Here is an 8,676-nt window from a genome sequence, read left to right on the forward strand (position 1 = left end):
GTAAGTGCTGCTATTAAAATGCAAACTATAAAAATACTAAAATTGCTAAAATACAGAAAATTAAGTTCATAAGGTATAATTCCTAATTTCATGATATAAATAAATGTTTTGGATCATAATTGATTTCATGTAAGGTTAAAAATGTAAAAACATGATGTGATTAAAACTTGTGGCAGAACAAAGTTCCCTGTCTGTCAGCAGCACACTCCGGACCGTTACTGAGTGATGCATTGATTGCATGTCATTACTGACAGGTGGTGCAAACAAACCTGGTCGACTAAGCTCTGTAAAAACTTGCAGTTTGTGATTTCATGCTGCTAAAGTTATTAAAAGACGTCTGAAACCATAGACAGACGGTCAAAAGACATCCTAAAGACTTTGAGCAACCCAACAACGAAGAAACTCTTTTCCACAACAAGCGGCCAACGAGGTATTCTATTTTTAGATCTTTCTTTGACGTTGCTGTTGTGTTTGATGGACACTTTAAACCTGCGCATTTCTACATGTCTTGTATTATGTATGTTGTTATTTACCGTGCAATGTATTGATTGTATGTTTTATTATTTTTTGTGTGAACATGTAGTTCTCACGGCATGACTGAGGGATGAGGAGAATGCCTGAAGCAATAAATGCCCGTTTATAAAGAACCCGACCTGTGTCTTCAATGTTGTGCGAGGAGCTACATTGAGTGTTCCATCCATGAACGCCTTGCTAGATGTCACATTCACAACGCGTCTTTGGTCTTCACACTTCAACACCTAAGCCAGTGGCAGCTCTGTCGGCAGCATACTGGCCAATATACAGTAACTTTCACTTTTCTCTTTAATTCATTATAATACTCTTACAGTAAATATTGTACACACCTGCAACCTATTTACCACAAACTCCACTGACTACTTTGTTTGGTTTTCTTTCTTGCATCAGGTTATTGTTCAGCTCCAGGTCTGTGCCACAATTCATTTCAACTTCAAGAAGATTTTAACTGTCTTGAAGCTAAAGGAATGTGTGGGCATGTCACGGTGACTCAGGAGAATTTTAAATGACTTTGAAGTGTTTATTTATGCTTCAGGCAGGTCTGGTTAAAAAGAGGATGACAAACCATAAAGCCAACACTTACAGTGTGTTACGCATATTCACTTCAGATTGTCAGAAATGTATTGACGGGGTGATTAGCAGGTCTATATCCTAAAACTCTCAGGTCATTTAGTTGATGGGTTGATTCTTCTTAATTGATGGGTTAGTCCTTATATTGACCATTTGAAGACGTTCTGACAACGTTGCCCTAATTGAGAACTGAACTGGCTGATCTCATTGAAAGAGAAGGCTCACATTTCATTGACATGCAGCAAAGGCCTCAGGTCATATTCAAACCCAGGCCAGCTGCATGAATTAGCATTCAGATGGTACACACTCTACCAGGTGAGCTACCGGGGCACCCCATGTTGTCTTTTTCTTACTAGCGGGAGCCTGGAGGCACATACAGCCGTTTAATATGTGCACTGCATAGACGCATAGAACACTTTTGGAGATAGCTGAAGGCCTACAGAAACTCTTTCGCTCCGTGTTATGACAAGTGTCTTGGTGAAGAGAAATAATCAACTTAAACTGCCAAAAGTATCTTTTAAAGTCTAGATATTGCCTTTGCTATGCAATTCTCCACTTCTGTAGCAGATTGAATGTTTAGGCCTGAAAGCAACAGTGAGACTAGCTGAATGTGCCTTACATTCTTCACTCACACGTTAGCTGACTGGTCTAAACTGGATCTAATGATTATTAGAGCAGAGGCAGTGGTGTAAAGTGCCTCTCACAGCAGGCCTTGCAAACAGACCCTAATGGCCATATATTTAATAAATCACAGGGGGAAATCATTCTACTATTACCTTCATGCACTCAGGCCACAAAAACGCAGACTTACAGTGGACAGGGATTATACATGACGACTGTTTTAAGGGGTCCTCGCCCAATCAGTTATGGACCTGGTTTACACCAGGGGTGAGCAACCACCTCTTTTTGATCTACCGTGCAGATTGGGGATATTTAAAAGAGGTGATAAAAGATAGCCATTATTAGCCATCATTGTTTGATGTGCAGAACATGTTTCCCCCAAAATAGTCAGAATTTATCATACCTTTATTAATATTAAATTACTGACCGATTCTTTGTTGCATTTTATTATTGAATTATTGACTTAGTCTATGCTTGTACTATTCTAATACCAGCCTATGGTGGTTCTCACTATCTGGGTGATCATGCCATCCTTGTATGATCCTAAGTGATCCTCTGCCTGAAAAGGTTGCCCACCCCAGCTGGTTTACACTTTCATAGCCTTGTTTATTTGCTAATGTCTATTCAAATCACTGGCTTGACCTTTAGTTGGAAGTAGAACCAGCAGTGTTGTACTACAATGCCTGGTGCGAGCACAGCATGTGGGCAACACACCCGTGTCTGATCTCGCCATTTGTGGGCAGTGAAAGGATGTTTTTACGTACTTCATATCATGCATCAACCATCCTTCTACCAAAGCTTCTCCTATTCCACAGCCAAACCCACTGCAGAGCATGGCTCCGCCTCACCACGTTATTAGTATTGACCTTTGCATGTTGGATCCAGGTCTGATACAGAGCCAGGGAACTGAGCCGGAGCCAGGAATAAAGAGCAAACACATGTGCACTTTATGAAAAGTACAACGGTGGGATCTACTTATATAGAGATGGATACGGGTCCGTAGAGACTTCAGAGCCATTCTAGGCTCCCCACACACACACACACACACACACACACACACACACACACACACACACACACACACACACACACACACACACACGCACACACACACGTGAGCGCACACACAGAGAACACACCCTTCCACACCCCACAAGTTTCCCCTGGCATTATTCCCAATCATACCTCGTCACTTCTCACCCTTTCTTCACCTTCCTCCAAAACCAGGAGGACTCCAAACACATGCTCCTGGCCCCACCCTTTATGACCTTAATCTCCGAAGCCCCCCCCGCCCCTCTACACCCTGCTTTTACCATAACCATACTGAGACCTGTGGTCTCTGACGCTGATTCCCACAGCTATAAACTCACCCTTATCATCATTCCTCCATCCCCCTCTCCCTACCACGCCCCCCCCCCACTCACCCCCCCACTACAGACTCATTCATGGCCTAATTGTGACTCCTCTGTCTCTACCAACCTGTCTGTGTCTCTTCTTCTCTCCATGAAGCTCTGTCTCATTCTCTCACTTCGTTTTCACGGTTTGTCTTTTGGTCTCTCTTTCTCTTTCTCTCACACTATCTGCCCACCCCCCCCCCCCCCCCTCCCTTCCTCTGTCATCGCCATCTCTTCCTCCTCCTCCATGAATTTGTAATAATGCGTCAGCGGTGTCCTTTTCAGCCGGTCAGCTCATCTTTGCCTGCTCAGCAGCTTGTGAGGAATGGTCACTGAGGCTCATTAACAACATAACAGTAAAGTGTGTCTCTGGGAGACTGTTCTCAAATGGAATGCATTGTATATGAACACCACTCGATCAGACACTATCCTGCATATCAGATTGGACTGGACCTAATTGGAGTGGCTCTCACAACATGAATTACTGTATTGTGGCAGTGGTTTTGCGTAGCTCAAAGGGTATTGTGTGGCACAAAGGAAGGGTTGTCGGATTTGTCAAAATGGGGTGTCAAATCTTCCCTACAGCCACCCATGCTGAAGATAAACGTCTTTGTGATAGAGTTCTGTAAGATATTTGGATAACAAACGTGTCAATTGTGATCAACTGTGACCAGCTCTCGGCCTAAAACCGTTCGACTGACAGTCTGACCGACCGACAAGGAGACTGACTGACCAACGAGCAAGAACATATACCAAATAGCATTGTAGAGTATACAGTATAATCTTTGCCATATTGTAGGCTATGTATTCTGCTTCATGTACAATCATTGCAATAACTTGACCAAGCACCAACCTGTACTCCAGTTTATGTACAGAGCAAATTTTAAAACAACAAAATGTTCTAGAATTAATGAGATTCATAAAACAAGGCATTAAGATCCCAATATGCAAAAGCACAAACATTACGTGCAAATCTTCAGGACAGCAATACACTGTGGTAAAAGTCTTATGGGATTTGTGTCGATGCAATACTAAAGAATCCAGGTTTGTCACTACAGGTACAAGAAGTGAAGTGCAATTTTGCATGCTCCAGAAAGTAATTGTGTACAGGTACATAAGAGTAAAAAGCTTGGACATTGTAGCAGCGTCTAGTAATAGTGATAGGAAAAACAAGCAAGCATCTATACAATGTAGGCTACTGTATATATTCCAATTAGAATCAAGCATTAAATTAAATATTAGATGTATGTTTGTTAGATAAACAGACCACCGATAATCCTTTCTGGTCCTGCCTCTGCTTCACTCTGCTATTGGCTGGCGGAGCTCTGAAGTGACAACTATTGTATTCAGACAAAGTTTAGGCTACTCTTTTTTTCCCAACTTGAGAGCAGGTTGGCGCTAAGAGCCAAAAATAAATCAGGTGTCAAGTACTTGATTTGAGTCATGAGCGCTACCTTTCCATATGAAATTAATGACAAAACAGTGCCATCACTTAAGTGGAGACAGTGTTATAGGATTGAGTCAGCCAACCATTTTAGACGGTCTTGCATTGCAAATTGTCATACAGTATGTGACAAGAGCAATTTAGAACATTCCACTGTAGCACTCGAAGCTCACTACACGGATAGAAAAAACAAGATATGTGTAAATCTTTCAAACAAGTAGTGGCTAATGGATGAATGGGTTTCCATAAGTGTGTAACCCAGGACAAGTGGTCAGAGCATGAGGATATGAAAGCTATTGTCATCAGCCCTAGTGCACTTCCCCTCTCCACTTCCTGTCCGGTTGGTGCGCTACAAAGCACAGCTAAGGTAGCCCCTTAAATGCTGAGACAGGCTTTTTGTGTGTGGGTGTGTGTGTGATTGTGTGTGTGTGTGTGTGTGTGTGTGTGTGTGTGTGTGTGTGTGTGTGTGTGTGTGCGCGCGCATGTGTGTGTGTGCCTGCATGCGTACGTGCGTGCATGCGTGCGTGCGTGTTGATTTAGTTTTGATCTCTAGGAAAAGTCCTATTGATTTTCTTCCCTCTATCCTGCTGGTTCCAAATGTTTGCTTGACCCATTTGTGACAAGGCAGTTCCATCCACATTTGTGCTGTACATTCACTGTGTGTGTGTGTGTGTGTGTGTGTGTGTGTGTGTGTGTGTGTGTGTGTGTGTGTGTGTGTGTGTGTGTGTGTGTGTGTGTGTGTGTGTGTGTGTGTGTGTGTGTGTGTGTGTGTGTGTGTGTGTGTGTGTGTGTGCGTGCGTGCGTGCGTGTGTGACTATGGAAGTGAAAGGACAGGTAATAGAACTGATGTATGTTTTGTATTTGCAAGAGAATGTACATTTACCACTTCTTGTGTTATGAGTACAGAGACTGGTGTGCGTGGTCATCCCTTGATGTTGGTGGAGGATCATTTGAAGGGCACAGACGGCAAGAATTGAATCAAAATGTATGTTTTATGCATTGTTGCCTATCAATCCATCATGGGTGTGTGAGCGTGTGTGTCTATGTGTATACTGTCCATATGAATGAATGTGGCCTTTTTGAGCACTTGTATGTATACACCTGTGTGCATGTGTGTGTGTGTGTGTGTGTGTGTGTGTGTGTGTGTGTGTGTGTGTGTGTGTGTGTGTGTGTGTGTGTGTGTGTGTGTGTGTGTGTGTGTGTGTGTGTGTGTGTGTGTGTGTGTGTGTGTGTGCGTGCGTGCGTGTGCGTGTGTGTGTGTGTGTCTGGCGTGTGCGCGCGCGCGTGCGTGTGTGTGTGTGTCCTGGCTCTTGGCAGGGCTGCTGAATCCCATCAGTGGCTGCCACGGTGATATAGTGTCTGGGCTTTGTAGCCGAGCTGTTTTTAGAAGGAGGGGATGTCATTGGCTTTATGTGGCTAATGCCCAGGCAGCTGCTGCTGTGAATAGTTCAATAGCCCAACGATGCCTCACAGCCCATAAGCACAACGCCGCTATCGGGTGGAAACCTTCTATGTCCAAACCTGTTACTGTTGAGGAAACGAAAGAATCTGCGTTCCAATGGATCCAATGTAGTTATTATTTCGTCACTAGCTCTTTTCAATGGCTTTATATTTGTAAAACCCACAGACTTACCAAAAATAGCCAAAATAGCAGATCTATAAGCTCACAATGCATCGCGTTGTCAAATGTTGTGAAAAGTTGAAATATGGAGATACAAGTTTTCTGCCCGACAGCGACCACATGCAGACAGGCTCATTCAGGAAGTGTTGTTCCCTCAAACAGCAGGCAAAGTAAGACAATAGATACTGTACAAGACACTCCATTTTATAAATGACTGTGTTTTCTCCCTATATTCCCTTTATACCTATTCTACTCTCTCTCTCTACCGTTCTCTCTCTCTCCTGTTTCTCTTAAATGCACACACCAGCTTCCTCCCACAGCTGGCACAATGCCAGTCTGTGGGCCTTCCTGTCAATGTGTGTGTGTGTGTGTGTGTGTGTGTGTGTGTGTGTGTGTGTGTGTGTGTGTGTGTGTGTGTGTGTGTGTGTGTGTGTGTGTGTGTGTGTGTGTGTGTGTGTGTGTGTGTGTGTGTGTGTGTGTGTGTGTGTGTGTGTGTGTGTGCGCGTGCGTGCGTGCGTGCGTGCGTGCGTGCGTGCGTGCGTGCGTGCGTGCGTGCGTGCGTGCGTGCGTGTGTGTGCGTGCGCGTACAGTGTCCAGGCTTTCCTGTGTATAAATGTGTATCAGTATATTCAGGCATACTGTATGCCTATGAATATGTGCATAATGTGCATGGCATGCGTGTGTGTGTGTGTGTGTGTGTTCAGGCCTTCCTGTGAGACGTCCCTTGGCATACATAAACACAGTCCCACACCCAGTCCCTACAGAAGTCTACCCAGCGCTAGTACAGTACTATCCCAGATGATCTGCGTGTCTGTCTGTCTGTCTGTCTGTCTGTCTGCCTGCCCGCACACACACACACACACACACACACACACACACACACACACACACACACACACACACACACACACACTAATATGGCTCACGTGATGAACTGGGATTGTTTTCATAGACCTCGTCACTTGTTTCACTCACAGAATCTGGCAACACTATCAGCTCTGACAAAAACATAAACCCAGAGCATTTTTACGCTATCGTTGATCGAATGGTATACGAATTGAGAGATGTGATTGAGAATATGGTAAATGTCTCTGGCTTATTTAGGCAGACGAGAGGTCTACTCTACGGAGCCTTCACCCCCCCTCTCTCCCCCCTCTTCACTACCCCACGGCTATCGACAGTTTTACCGGTCGGCCCAAAGACTGAACATGCTCGGTTTCTCATTTCTCAGGGGTACCGACCCGACGGAACAACGCTATCCGACAACATTTTTTTCGGCAGCAGACACTTTCCAACGCTTTCCAATGCCGAGTCGGCCCAAGATCGGTGCGGTGGAGAGCTTCCTTTAGGGCCTCACAACTCACAAGGGCCACAGCTGTGTTTGAAAGAGTTTGATAGAGAGAGAACAATGGAAAGAGAGCAATGGAGGGAATGAATGACCAAGATGAAGTTGTATGCCAGAATACACAGAGAGTGAGAGAAGGATAGATACAGACAGACAGACAGAATGAGAGGGATAGAGAGAGAGGGGGGGTCTATTAAGAGTAATAAAACTTGATCCCGGAGTGGCAGTGACATATTAGTTTGTCTCCCGATGTGTGTGTGTGTGTGTGTGTGTGTGTGTGTGTGTGTGTGTGTGTGTGTGTGTGTGTGTGTGTGTCTGAGTACGCGTGCGTGCTCCTAAATGTGCTCACGTGCTTTCACCATTAGGCGGAGCTAGAATGATACATGGATCTTTTTACCAGGGACCACACATCTAAACACACACACACACCCTTGCACAGAAACAACCAGGCGTGTGCTATGTGCGGATTGTGCGCGAGCACACAGCCCCCCACACACACACACGCGCGCACGCAGGGAAAACATTTAATGTAACATGTTTTTTAAATCTGTTCATTTGGATTAGGATTCTGATAATGAATCTGAATCTTACATTAAACAGATTGACACAGATGATTGAAAAAGGATATTATTTGATAACTTGTTTGAATGTGCATGTTTCATTCTGAAACCATGGACATAAAATCAATTAAACCATGTCGAGATAATTGTTGTAAATAGCCCTATGGCAGAGTAATTGAGAATTACTTTCCTGTTAAACTTATTTAATGGATTCTGGAGGCAAAGAAATCCATCAGTGACAGAGACTTTTTAGATTTATAATTATGATTTGTTTTGCAGTTATCCAGTAATCTGTACATGATTACATGTATGGAAGTAACCTTATCCACTTAAACCCAAGGATCCGTATTGTGGGGAAAGCTTTCACAGACAATAGCAGATAAATCGACAAGCTTGTCAATCGGCTGTTTTCAGCGAAGGTTTTCCCCACGATAACAGAAAACAGAAAAGACACTAGTATAGAGCCCTGACGGACTCCGATCAACCATATAGGGTTTAAGTGGTTCAACAGCTTCTTTTACTTGCAGGTGCTGGGATCAGTTCTCACGCCCTCATTCTCCTCCATCTCCTCCCTGCACCATTCAAAC

This window comes from Gymnoscopelus microlampas (genome assembly GCF_963454915.1).
Source record: "Gymnoscopelus microlampas genome assembly, chromosome: 1".
Taxonomy (NCBI): Eukaryota; Metazoa; Chordata; class Actinopteri; order Myctophiformes; family Myctophidae; genus Gymnoscopelus; species Gymnoscopelus microlampas.